A 14730-nucleotide genomic window follows, 5' to 3' on the forward strand; every position below is an offset into this window, starting at 1 on the left:
AATCGAATTAAAAGGGGCATTGGCATTGCGGTTCCCATCTTTCGCAATTTTCGCAACGAAATCGTGTGTGCATATTTATTAATTGAATTCAACTTGGGACATAATAATAGTCATAATACATTATTAAGATTTAAAGGAGTTGGAAAAGATGTAGATATAAGGATAATTCTCGAGGGAATGTTTCATTAAAAGGTAAAATGTCATTAAATGCATTTGATTAATATTTGTATATCTATAATTGATAACTTTATAATACCAATTTAACATTATCTTATGATATCTTATAGTATAAACTACCCTGCAGTTTCACAATTCAGCGCTACTTTAAAACATCTCATAACCAAGGACCAATTAAATGTAAACTCTTATTTTATTTTTCATACTATTCAGAAAAGCTGCAAGGCTAAACATTGATTTACGAGACCACCTTTCGTTGCCGTTTTAACATTTCCAGCAAACATAAAAAAACCTGTTGTGTGCACATGGACACTGGATGAAAGTGCTTTCAAATGGCCATGCGGCTGTCATATATCATGCTGCACCAGATCGAATCCTTTGACCAGTAAGTAGCCACTAACTGGGAGCAGTGAGCTGAATGCAGGACTCGAACTCGCTCTGGCGTGTCCTTTGAATCCTTGCCGCAGCAAAACCGTGGTCGACGGTGGCTCTTTGTGTGGTTTGCCTGTTGGCTTTTTATTGCCATTGTTGGCTTTTTGTCGCTGGAAATTAAGTGACACGCGGAACGGAGTCCTGTCGCTGAAACAGTGCATTTTTGCCAATTTGCCATTTGCCACCTTTCTGGGTGAGCGAGCACAAGGGCCACAGTGAACACCCGCTATCTGTTAATAATAAAGAGTACTATATATACGGAAAAATATATTGTTGGCTTTGGGAATATATGAAACGTATTTATGTTGTTATGGCAAAAAATATAGGTTTATACAACACAGCAGTTTAAATAATGGTTCAAATTTGAAATGTCATATCTTATTTGATTGCTTTTACAATCAAAAACATATCTAGATTGCAGTTACTATTTATCAACTGTTTCACTGTCACTTTTCCCCGGTGCATGTGAGCCAGAGTTCACTGTCTCAGTCCCTTTGTGCATTATGTGAAGCAGTTGTTCGTTTGGACGTCCATCTGCCGCCAAAGTGGAATTTAATATGCGCTTTCCCGTGATTCTGCATCTGTCACGCCCCCGACCCCGCCCATTTTTTGGCACACAACACCGGCAACTGGGAACTTAATCAAAATACGATGTGGTCAAAAAAGCGTTAACAGGCCAGGTGCAAGTCTTATTTGCACCTTTTGCAAACGACGCCCTTGCAACGCTTTTTGCATTGGCCACAAAACCAGAAGGGCATCTCTGTCATAAACTGCAGTGGTTTAAGAAATATTGCCGCAAACTAAAGCAGAATTAAGAGTTTGTGACCACCAAGTCAAGAAAACAAGTGCAATCTATGTATTTGTGTGGCATTTCTAATTAAAAAATTAATAAGGAGGAGTAATATACAAATTAACAATGGCAACTTAAGTGACACATTGACACATAGACTCTGACAAATGTTTCTTTAATGAACCAAAATGATTAGCATACTCGCATATAAGTTAGACATTGTAATTTAATACTTCCCTGTGCCACAAAGAAACTATGAATAATTTGGTGCATTTTCGCCGGAGGTGTTGCTTCGCCATGGATCCTGTGGAAGATTCAGCTACAGCTCAAGTTTGTTGGGCAAAGGGAAAAGTTTCTCGCACATGTCGCGGAAAAGTGATGGAAAAGTGAGAGAATGGAGAAAGTGGAGAAAATGGGAAAGCGCGGGTCGTTCGGAGGTGAAGCCGTTCCGAGCTAAAGTTGAATATTTGAACTTGCACATAATGTGTTAAATAAGTTGTCTTTTGCGCCGTGTCGCACGTGTATACTCGGCGTATACTTCATATTTCCCAACTGAATCGCAGTCGCTGTCGCTTCGCATGTCAGTGTTCTGCACTCTTGTTGTTGTTGTCTCCTCTGGGTGGTTGGGTTGCGTTGGAAAATGGCTGGTGGTTTTTCTCTTTTGGGTTTTGGGATGAGGAACGGTTATGACCTTGCGTTGCTTGGCCCCAACAAGGTTGATGGAGGTTTTTGCCACTTGAAACGCAGCGAGAACCGAAACAAAACATAACAATTAAAGCCGCCGACTGGTTTTTCGTGCCTCATTTGCATGCAATCGACACAGCTGCGCTGCTGCATCGTGTTTTCCCCCGGAAAAGCCCCCAATTAGCCAGGCTTAATCAACAGCCAAATGCATTTGCTTCTGCTTTCTTTTTTTTTTGCTTTTGCCAATTCTGCTTTGGTCTAGAGCATAAGTCACAATTGGATTGTCTGTCGGTTTTACGAGCAATCGCAGTCACTTTTCAAGGGCTCAAGTTCTTCTGTTTCCGTTTTTATTATATTTCGATTGTAAATGTTTTGCTTTAAAAATATGTAGGTTTACATCCTTGGGGGCTTCGCAGTTGATAGTTTTTACTGTTATCGCACGCGTAAGCATTTGAAATAGCAGAATCGCTCAGAATTATGGTGAATATGGTGCGAACATTTGTGGCCACTGCCGCTTATGATAACTATCTTAGTTCTGAGAGTTTTGTCTGCACTTTGGACGCTTTTCATGCGCTCACATTGTCGAACTTGAGTTTATGGCATTGTGTAAATTGTGCAAAGCACAAGTGTGCACAGCGGTCGGGCGAAATAACATCGAAATATGCGCATATTTCTGTGATATACTGCATATTCTGTATATTCTGTGTCCCCAAGATACAATGGCCCATAAATACAAGCGGTTGCAGTTTGTGATTTAGACAAGGGACTTGCCAAGTTTCCGATTTGGCTTGCAGATTGAAAGGTACTCGTATTGCAAACTGCCAGCAGCGTATGTGAGTTTTAAAGTCAGCGCTTTGGTTTAAAAATGAATATTTCTGTGAGGAATTGCTGCAAAAGGACGAAAGTGTCCTGAAAAGGACAGCCAGCCAGCCAGCCAGCCAGCCGAATAACAAACAAGACATTTACTTGCACTCTGTCGTTGTACATCAGGCGCTTTCATCCTTCATGAGAAGCCATTATTCAACCCCTTTTGCAGGGCAGTAAAAACTACTACTTGTTTGCAGTCTATTAAATCCTCAAGGATATGAATAATGCTTCTGAGCGTGCAACATCAGTTGCATGTCCTTAGCCAAAGACCCACGGTAAGTGTTACTACGACTTTGGCTCCAGCAAGCATATTAAATAATGACGATGACCACTCTGATTGCAATAAATCTTAGTCCTTAAATCCTGTCCGTGAATGAAGGACATTGGCTTGATAGCCAACGCTAAATTGACTTTTCGGTTTTGCATATTCAACGGGAAGCCAATTTAATTAAGTTTCCGTCGCATTTTGTTTGGTTTGTTTCACATTTTCCGTTGTGTTATTATTTTCACTTTACACGTTTCCACTTTTTTGTTCATTCAATTTCATGTCATTCAACCTTAAAAGAACGTGAACCTTTTGACTAACCAACACAGCCAGGACATCTTGTTCCTTGTCCTCGGAAACCAGAGCAACTGTTCCCAGCGGCGTAGTAAATTTGATTTCATTCATAAATCGCGATTTTCCCCTGAGGCACGATTCCTGCGTGCTAGGGGAAACTTATCCGCGCCGACGCAGTCCTCACTGTACCCAGTTGGGGCAGCATAGAATAGTGGGAACAACTTTGGTTGGGGTAAATAACGGTGGGGAAAGTTGGCTAAGAGAGTTTTTACGTTTGACTCTCTTAAAATTTAACTGGGAATGGTTTAAAACCGAAAGGAGATTTATCTTATCTATGAATTTATGAGTATATATTGTAACCAATTTGCAGATTAACTTGATACAATTTAAAGAGCTCAAAAACTTAAAAACCCGGAATAGAAAGGCATTTACTCATAAATTTGGTGAATATTAAAATAATACGAAGTAATCTAAGTATTGCCACGTTTTTTAGTGTCCATGTTAACCCCCGAGTGCCAACCTGCCATCGCTTGCTATTTTTCGCACATCCGCAACTTCAATCTGCACATCGACAGTAGACTGAGACTGCGAATCGCAACTACTTATCTACTCATTGTATTAACACGCTTCGCTGCCGCTGGCGACACTAAGCTGCCATTGGAAAGAGATGGCACTAGCCGACGGAAAGAGACGGCACGTTGTGGGTTAAAAGTAGATAAAAAAAAAATCACAGAAGTGACCACATTAGAGGCGCTTTTGCAAGCAATTGCTGCTGGAAAATGGAGAAAATCACTGAAAACAAACTGCAAGTAAAACGGAATCATAAATGAAGAAGGGTCTGCATAAAGGCAGCCAAGAAAGAGAAGGAAGGCGAGAAAGGGAGAGGGAGATTATCCGCTCTGGTGACCAGCAGCTGCTCAGGATTTGTCGCAGGGACAACCCCATAAAGATAGCATAAAGTGCCATTCGCAGGTGATTCTACCTTCTTGTACATACACAAAAAAAAATCAAGTGATAGAAAAATGTATTAAGATATCCGCAATGTTCATTCTAGTACTAATTCAATACTGATTTAATAAAAAACAAGAGAGAACGCTGTAGTCGAGTTTCTCGACTATCTGATACCCGTTACTCAGCGGGGTGCTACCGCACCAAAAACTGTCAGTGTCGAAATTTCTCCTTTGCACTTCCACTAGCTGAGTAACGGGTATCAGATAGTCTGGGAACTCGACTATAGCGTACTCTCTTGTTTTTTTAGCAATTTCTATGCGGGGTGCGGGGTCCGGTGTGCGGGGTGCGGGGTCCGGAGTCCTGGGTGCGGGGTGCGGGGTCCGGGGTCCTGGGTGCGGGGTGCGGGGTCCGGGGTCCGGGGTGCGAGGTCCGGGGTCCGGGGTGCGGGGTCCGGGGTACGGGGTCCGGAGTCCTGGGTGCGGGGTGCGGGGTGCTGGGTCCGGGGTGCTGGGTCCGGGATGCGGGGTCCGGGGTCCTGGGTGCGGGGTGCGGGGTCCGGGGTACGGGGTCCGGGGTCCGGAGTCCTGGGTGCGGGGTCCGGGGTACGGGGTACGGGGTCCGGAGTCCTGGGTGCGGGGTGCGGGGTCCGGGGTGCGAGGTCCGGGGTGCGGGGTCCGGGGTCCGGGGTGCGGGGTAGGGGGTCCTGGGTGCGGGGTCCGGGGTGCGGGGTACGGTGTGCGGGGTCCTGGGTGCGGGGTGCGGGGTGTAATGAAGTACATGTAACAAAAATTTAGCCCGGTGTGCGGGGTCCTGGGTGCAGGGTCCGGGGTGCGGGGTCCGGGGTCCTGGGTGCGGGGTGCGGGGTCCGGAGTCCTGGGTGCGGGGTGCGGGGTGCGGTGTGTGGGGTGCGGGGTGCGGGGTCCGGGGTCCTGGGTGCGGGGTCCGGGGTACGGGGTCCGGAGTCCTGGGTGCGGGGTGCGGGGTCCGGGGTCCGGGGTGCGAGGTCCGTGGTCCGGGGTCCGGAGTCCTGGGTGCGGGGTGCAAATGGGTCCGGGGTACGGGGTACGGGTTCCGGAGTCCTGGGTGCGGGGTGCGGGGTCCGGGGTGCGGGGTCCGGGGTGCTGCGTCCGGGGTGCTGAGTCCGGGGTGCGGGGTCCGGGGTCCTGGGTGCGTGGTGCGGGGTCCGGGGTGCGGGGTCCGGGGTACGGGGTGCGGTGTGTGGGGTCCGGGGTGCGGTGTGTGGGGTGCGGGGTGCGGGGTGCTGGGTGCGGGGTGCGGGGTGCTGGGTGCGAAGTTCATATGATTAAATACATGTTTTTTGGCAAAACGATAGAAATTTACAAGACCAATACAAAAATGAAAAAATATCAAAACATTTTTCAAAAGTGTGGGCGTGGCAGTTTTGGGCGGTTTGTCGGCGTTAGAGTGGGCGTGGCAACATGAATCGACAAACTTGCGCTGCTTCTATGTCTCTGGAGTCTGTATGCTTAATCTCAACTTTCTAGCTTTTGTAGTTCCTGAGATCTCGACGTTCATACGGACGGACAGACGGACATGGCCAGATCGACTCGGCTATTGATCCTGATCAAGAATATATATACTTTATATGGTCGGAAACGCTTCCTTCTGCCTGTTACATACTTTTCAACGAATCTAGTATACCCATTTACTCTACGAGTAACGGGTATAATTATAAAAGTGTTATCTTTATCTAAGTATTGACACTTTTCCATTTTAAAGCATCCTATTTTTTTTGTGTACTTTTCGATGATTTATAAAGCTTATGGTGGGATTATTTCATACATGGCCAACTGTCATTCAATCGACCTGCACGTGGCTTTTAAAAACATATATAAATCCATTGAATTTGTCAAAAAGCGGGCTAGAAAATCGTCTTTCAGTTAAAGCCATCTTAAAATGATAAGAGCTCGCTTTTGAATGTATTTTAATACGTATTTTGTCATACTTCTTTATGACAAATTGTACAACCACAAATTTGTAGAACCTTTTAGCCTGATTGCAGACACTATGTTTGCACTAAAGTTTTCACAATATTGACATTTTTCGATATTTGCAGAGTGGCAATTAATTTTCCATGCAGCTTGCATGTGGCCACGCCTCTCCGCCGCCCTCAAAAAGTGCAAAATAAACACACTGAGCGAATATGCGGCCCACGGTGTGGTTCATTCAACTGGTAATCGCTGGACGAGGGACGCAGGACGAAGGACGAAGGACGCAGGACGTGCTCATGTCTTGCGGCGCATAAACCAAATGAGTGGAGCCCTCAGCTGTTAGCAGTTAACAGTTAACAGAGGACAGTGTCGTGTTATTGGGTCAAAGATGGGGGGTCAAAAGGGTACGAGGACATTCGCCAATTATTTTGAAACAAATTGTCAATAAATGGAACAGAACTTTTAGATTGCTTTCTCATCTCTTTGGTTTCTACTTTAGCTTCGTTTTCTGTGTTGCCATTCACAAACATTTTGCTATAGTTTGAGCGCCTTCGGGGCGCCATCTCATTTACATAGACAAAAGCCCAGGGATCCAGGCCTTTAACCCATTTCCATTTCTGGTTTATCACTTTCAATTTTACCACAAGCCATGCTCAACAGCTCCTTGAACTTAAATGCAGCAGCTCATTGGAGAATTTCGTCTTTGTGTCGTTATTATTATTATTAAATTGAAATCTGTTTAGTTTGAAGCAAACTGAAGCTTTTAAAGTATTTAACCCAAAAACATGGGTTAAGATGGAACAGCTTTAATCCAGCAGTGTCATCGTCGTCAAATTATTTTGCCGCATTCCTTTCTATTTTTTGATGATTAACCTTTATTGCCGCCTAGCCAAATTAATTCGATTTACGCTTTATGCTCTTGGTTAATTTGCAAACTTTCAACATGACTTTGCTGCAGCCACAATCTTTGCGGAGTAAAAACTTAAAGAGTGCCTTTTTATCTTGGGAATTGTCTGCATTTCATGCGTTGTATTATAACTTTTGCTACACTTAAACAAAAATGTAGTATTTATTGAACAAGAGATCAGAAAACTTGTCTTCAACACAATAAAACGTATTACATTTTAATAATTATTTGGGTATTAAAAATGGAAGATTTACGTTTTGATATTTTAAATTAATGATTATGATTTAGGTATGATTTTCTCTGCCATTTTTTTTATAGTGTAGCCAGGCTTTGGCGAAGTTCTTGCCCACCTTCTGGTGTCTGTTCCTTGGCCATATGTCAATTTAGCTAATATTGTCGACGTTTATGATGAATTTATGTGCACTGCGCTTTTGTCTCACAATCGAAAGAGACGGCCTGATGCCGTGCGACAGAGAAGGGGCTAGTGGGCCAGGGGGCTAGACGGGACAGCCCAGGGCGAACAAAGCCATTAAAAAGCCAGCACAACAATATTACAACCTTAAATGTTTATAAGCAGCCGCCAACAACAATGGACGACAGTGAAACTCAATTTGTACTTAAGCCAGTTCAGACAAGTTGTAAAAATCCAATGTCAGGGGTAGATGGTGCATAAAACACATAACCAACAACCAGCAACTAGCAACTTTTTGACAGCACATTGGCACTTGAACTCCTCCGGCGAAATGGAAAACGTCGCCCACTTCCCACTCGCCACTCGATTTGCCTATATGAAAATATATATATATATTTATACATATTGTTACGGTGAAGAAGTAGCAAATCGAGTGGATATGGAAATAAAGGTAATTAATGTAATGTGCAAATGTAATTGCTATAAAGTGAGTATGTAAATGCCATTCAAAATGTTGTAGCTTAAGCCCTTAACTTGTCAAATACTCTGTTAATACTCTGCCCAATAAAATTTAATTTATTTTACACATGTTCCCCAGGCGTACTTCTAAAGCCAATCTGAGATTTGAGTTCCCATTCCCGATCGCTCTACACTATCCCACGTCCATAGTCAGTTAGCCCATCAATGTCATCATCATCATTATCACCATCGTCATCATTATCATCATCATTCATGTTCATCATCGCCGGCAGTCAAGCGGATTCCATTTCTCTGGGGAAAATCTTCGCAGCAAATATTTGCCGAGGTAAATGGCTGTAATTTAATCTTCGAATTTGTTTCAATGAAATTTTTCAACTCTTGTCTGTTGTCTTGCCCGTTTTTTTCCTCTTTTGTTTTGATTTTCCCCTTCAGCGTCGGGCTAACTTTATTTATATAGTCTTGTATATTTATTTAGTGCTCCTGCCATTCGATTTTCGATTTTGCTTCTGTACACCAGGGCGGATGCGTGATGCACTTGCATCGCGATGCCCCGTGACACTTTTTCCATTTCATTTGCTTGGTTGTCGCTAAAAGGGACTACCTCAATGCAAGAGGTGTTGGGCCATTTTCCATCCAACTTGTCCTTTTTTTCTCAATCTTTTCGTTTGCTTCTCTTATATTAGTTTCACGTAAATGGTAGGTTTTTTACATCACACATTTTGGTTTTATCTAGACAAAAATATTCATAGGCTTCCATATATATATATAATATATGTACCAGAAAATATAAATTAACTTTTGTTTTATTATTAGCATCCAGTTTCCATTACAAAGTTGTTCCTTGTGTCTGCTTGGAGTTTTGAAAAAATATGTAGCATACCTTTTAGGGCATCTCAGTTTTCATTGTTTCCTGTCCAGTTTTCCGCTGTTTGGTTAAGTTTACCACGGTTTCCAGGGAAAAGGGCGAGGTGGTCGGGAAATACGGGAGGGCCGAAGGCCACTGGGGTCCCGTAAATGTCGCAGTCGATTTGTTTGCGGCCACCCACCCACTCCAAGGTCGTTTATGCTGGTTCTGGCATTCGGAGTAAAATACGCGTAAAATGATCGGAAAATCTACTGCCAACAACAAACACTCACTTGTGTCTGATATGTGAGTGCATGTGTTTGTGTGTGTGTGTGTTTGTGTGAGAGTGTGTTTATTTCATAACCCACAAAAGAGCAACAACAACTCCAATGGCACACACACACACATACGCAAAACGCTTTTATTTGGCACCCACAAAAAGAAACAAAGTGTCAAATTTCATTTTATTTTTACGCCTCTGCCCCTCTCGCTCCCACCAGCGGGCGACAGTGTCGTGCCCTCCCCCTCGCACACATGGCATACGTCAGATTTTGCCCGCCATTTGTTTGTCTGCATATTTGGCGTCTGATTCGCACTGCTCTCTATTTTGATACCCTGGAAAAAAAACAAAATAGGTGAATGCGAAGAACTTTATGCTTTGAAAATATCTGAATACTCGTATATTTTATATTATTTTTATAGCTTTACAATAACTTTAGATTAACAATGTTAGTTTATTAAGCAAGTATTCTTCAATGATAGCTGTATATTTCTTATATTTCCAGGATACTCTGCGAATCGATATAGATTTGCAAGCATCCCGCATTTCTATTTCTCATTTGAATTCAGATTTCGTTGCTGTTCGTTTTGCTTTGCAATTTGTTTTATTTACAGGCATTAAATTGCTCTAAACGTTTCTGCACATTCGCCCACGCATTTCGTAATTAATTTCATGCGTGTATGCCCAGGAATATACATAGGCCCGATTTTTGATGGTGCCGGAGGATCCTCCGTCGTTGGTACCATCGTTGGGCGCCATTTAACCCACTTCTTCTGGCTGGTCCGCACTCTATCATCATTAATTCAACAGTTAAAAGAAGGCGTTGAAATTGCATTTCACTCGACACTCCCACGCCCACTACGCAAAATTACGCCCCTTGCTACATTTCCATCTTATTTAATCATGCGCGCATACGGGTCGCCATATAATATCGCCAGATATATTATTTCGCACTCACAGTGGATTAAATCTATTACTGACTTCATTAAAAGGCATATACTATTTATAAACAATTTTTACAAGTATGTAAGTATTTATATTATTTTTATAATAAATATTTATAATTCTATTGGAATATCTTACGATGCACGACTTCTTTTAATCGAACCATCTCATAATCTATGCATACTGTGGCAAGCTTCGTCACTACGCTGAGCTCTGCAGTAAAATAGGAATTTCAATTAGTAACATATTTAATTATAATTCCTTATATCCATATTAAATATTAATTAAATTTGTATCATTAATATAGATGCTTGATGCGATCAACAAAGAAGTGTATTTTGAGTGACACCTCCTGCTAAAAGGTGATCCTGCGCCACAGTGTCCCACATCCTGCCCCACATCGCCCTTCGTCCTCGTCCTTTTTGGACTCTCCTCATTAATGTGCGCCGTGTGCGCTGCAAATTAGGCACGCAAAGCGCTGCCATTAAAAAGGAGCACAAAGGATCCGCGCAGGAGGCAGGCGCAAGGATGGCAACAAACAAAACAAGGTGGGAAAAAAATCACACAACAGAAAACTGGGAGTGGGAGGAAGAAAGAGGGGGCGCTGAAAAACGAATCTGTCGCATAATTACAAAAAAATTTGTGTCAGACACCGGGGTAAAAGTGGAAAGTGGAGGGGAAAAGCGGGACGCCGAGGCTTTTATGTGGAAATGTCTAGACTCTGGAGGACGCAGCTGATGGATGGAAGGCGGTACGCAGCATTGAGGAGCCAGGACGAATGATGCAGGACGCAGGACGCAGGACGAGCCATATGCCAAAGAAAAGCGGCTGCCAATCTTTTATCATTGTAATTGTTGTCGCCATCGATGGTGCAAAATCAATATTTATCATTGTTGTCAAGACACACATACTTAGTCCTGGCAAGCATGTGTACGGCAGAAAGGACTCTTAAGATGGCACCAGAAGCGCCCAGAATAATTTAATTAATATTTTCCAAATAAACCAAAAACCATCTGAAACTGACAAGAATATATGCATTCATTAGGCAGATAAGCATACTGACCAGAAGTTTCTAGGCTAATATATATAATAAATTATTCATTAAATATATATATTTAAGAGCTTACCATTCATGCATAGCACATATTATTCATAATAAATTCCTCGCACGTTAAATGAGTTATAATCTGGGGTTTTACTACAGTAGACACTGCCATAAAGCACTGGCCATCAAAAGTGGTGATTCCGTTCGATTGATTGTGGCTCTAAAACGAATCAGACTGAAATCCGTCTAAAATCTGCAACATTTAATGGCATGTAGAAGACGATGATGGGTCAGCAGTGGCACAAATAATAAAAACAACGAAAACAGAGCTGGCCAAAAGGCAATTTAGCCATTCGCTTTCTTTTTGCCCTGCTCTTTATTTTTTTTCTTTTAAGCGTATTTTTTTTTGCCTATTTTTTTGCGTCTGGGCCAAGAGGAGCATTGATTTAAATTGGCCATTTCATTGCTTCATTATTTGCCCGGCGATTCGGCGAGATACTCAAGTTGATTGTTTGTTTTGTATGACTGGGCGCTCTTTTATTTATTTCTGTATATTTAGTAGTATATTTATCTGGTCGGGATTTAACGAAGATTTGTGGAATTTTCAGAGTCGCCATTGACAGGTTAACTTTCGAGCAATGGCATGGTACCCATTTTAACCTGATTACTTGCCAAATTGGGTATAACTTTCGAGCCTAGCCACGCGCCTTTTTCTCATGCTAAATTATGCAAATCGAGCAACATAAAAGAAGTCGGGGCCACAACATACGATCGGCGGGTCAAAGGCTCCCCATTTTCATTCTTTTCTTCTCTGTCCTCTCTGTTCTCTCTGTGGGACCCACTCGTCACTCGTCTCGAGACTGTCTACAAATGTGGATTTACTTAATCAAGTATTTATGTTGGCCTACAAAAGTTAAAATTATGTGGTGCCCATGGAGTGGCCTTCGCCTATTCGCGTCCCTTTTCGCCAGAAGACAAATAAAAATGGCAGCCAGGACACTGGCTCTGGATTCGCCAGATATCCTGTAATTTAATTTAGTTAGTTTTAAAATCTTGCCTTAAACACACTTTTTAGTTAGCCATGCGTTTACTTTGCAGCGCTTCTGCAAAATATTGCGTATACGCAACGTGTGATTAATTTATTTGCACTGAATATGGAATCTAGAAATATGAAATATATATTCATTATTTAACCACATAGCAACTATGCTTTTGTTTACATCAAACTTAGTCATTTATTCAGTTGAAATCCAAGAACTGAGTATCAAATATCCAGCGTCTGCCGATGAAAACTCTCAAGGACGGCGAGGAAATTGAAAACTTTTTTAATACCCATGGCCGTCGTGGTGGCTGCATTCAAAGGAGCGAATCGACGGCCCAAATGTGTTAGGATTCGAATTAGTATTAGAATTAGGAGCCAGCAACGCACATCCCACATCCCAGTGGATAGATTATTCCAAGAACCATTTGGCTAACAGTTTCTGATTGACTTTACAATTAGTTGGTCTGCATGTGCGCCCATTGATAAGTCCATTGTTTCTGCACGGCTTTCCAAGTGTTCAGTCGATCGAAAAGATGCAATAACAGATGACCTTCGCAAGGCCAACAAAGTGCGTTGCACAACCTTAAGGTAATATCCTCCAAAAGGAAACGAGTTCTATGGTAAAACAGAGCTAAAGCCTTAGCCTCAACATTTATTTCTTTATTTAGTAAGAGTAACAGACAGGTTTTCTAGTTTGTCTAGCTTTTGATTTCTGAAATAGAAATACAGACATGGAGCGCAGCGTACGGCAAGCAATCCCTTCTATTGTTCTATTGAATAATTGAAGCTTTTCAATCTTATTTAATTAAGCAGTGGCCTGGCACAAGGATGCGTAGATGGATGGACAGGTTTGCTAAGATTTGGGATCCCTTGGCCTTGTGCCCATAGACTTCAAGGCCATTATGCCGATTGGGAATTTTCTGAGGCATTGTTGTGAGGATTTGTTCTGAGGAATTGTTGTAAGGAATTGTTGCCGGTCGAGAGTTGTGATAAGGAGGCCGCACAAAGTGAATTGAATTTGGATTAAAGCGAACGCATGTGCGTGTTTCGCTTGAGTTTTCGATAAGCACTCGATGGTCATTGAAGTTTCATTTATCATCTCTCTGTGAAAGCCAAACATGGAGCAGGTCCTCTTGGCTCTATGTCCTCTTTGGCAATTAAAAAATAATACACACCTAGCATATTGTGTGGCCCTTTGTTGGCCCTGTCACGTCAGCCAATTCACATCACATCGCCACCAAGGCAGGGCCTCAATCATCGGCCAATTGCAGATTCACTTTCAAGCTCCAGGCTCTTCAAACACTCGAGTTTCGGAACACTGGGCCAAGTTGATTCACATCCTTTTAAAGCCGATAAATTTGTGCAGTATTTCAAATCATTAAAGCTCATTTAAAGTTATTTAACTATTAAATATATCATATGTCATAAAGAGTTGCTTTTAATTAAGAAGTTTATTGCAATTCGGCTCGATGGACCAAATATTGATTACGGCTTTTCCAGAGACTCGATTATCCTTGTTACTTTTTGAAAATAAATGATATATTTGCTATGCGTATATGCTGCAATGTTTTGTGTGCAGTTTTGAGCATTTTCTGCTTACTACAGTTATATTTTTGTAATTTGGCAGGTATAAGAATTGAGTTACTAGGCCCACTGTGCGCTGTCAGTGCGAAACTTGCAAAAGGGCACGTTCGCTAGTGAAGCGGACAAGTGTGTCCGCCCTTCTCTCGCCCTGATTGATTTGCATAATTGGCAGACTCGGCGACAAAGTGGATTAGAGTCGTCCGCCCAGGCCCAGAAAGCACACTTGAGATTTACAATTTGGCCTTTTCTAATGCCCAGAAAAAACACATTTGGCCAGACGAAATTAAAACGAAAATAATTAACCCTTCAGCTAAAAAAAAAACAGAAGTACCAAGCATGGAAATGTGCGACAAATAGAATGTACACCTATCTGCCATTTGCTTATAATTAACCCAGTAGTTATTTTTAATTTGACACAAATTTGGCTAAATAAATGGTGCCTAAACATATTGTAGGCAGTTGGCTAGATACAAAAATTTAAAATTTAATTTGTTCACTATGTAAATTGTTCGACAAAGCCCATGGCTGCCAGCTAATGAAGTGCATAATTTACAAACGATTACGATTCCCTTTGGTTGCCCATTTTCACTCCCACTTTCACTGCCACTCCCATTTGTCTGGGCGCATTAAGTGATCAGAATTTGTTGGCTGAAACAGACAGAAACACTCGCAGCAGCCAAACTCGGCTCATATCTGTACTACTTAAGCCCAATAAAGATGTGCATATTTTTTAGGCAATTACCAAAAGTTGGCGTACGCCTTCGTACTGATGAAACGCA

The sequence above is a fragment of the Drosophila santomea genome, chromosome X (assembly GCF_016746245.2).
Source record: "Drosophila santomea strain STO CAGO 1482 chromosome X, Prin_Dsan_1.1, whole genome shotgun sequence".
Taxonomy (NCBI): domain Eukaryota; kingdom Metazoa; phylum Arthropoda; class Insecta; order Diptera; family Drosophilidae; genus Drosophila; species Drosophila santomea.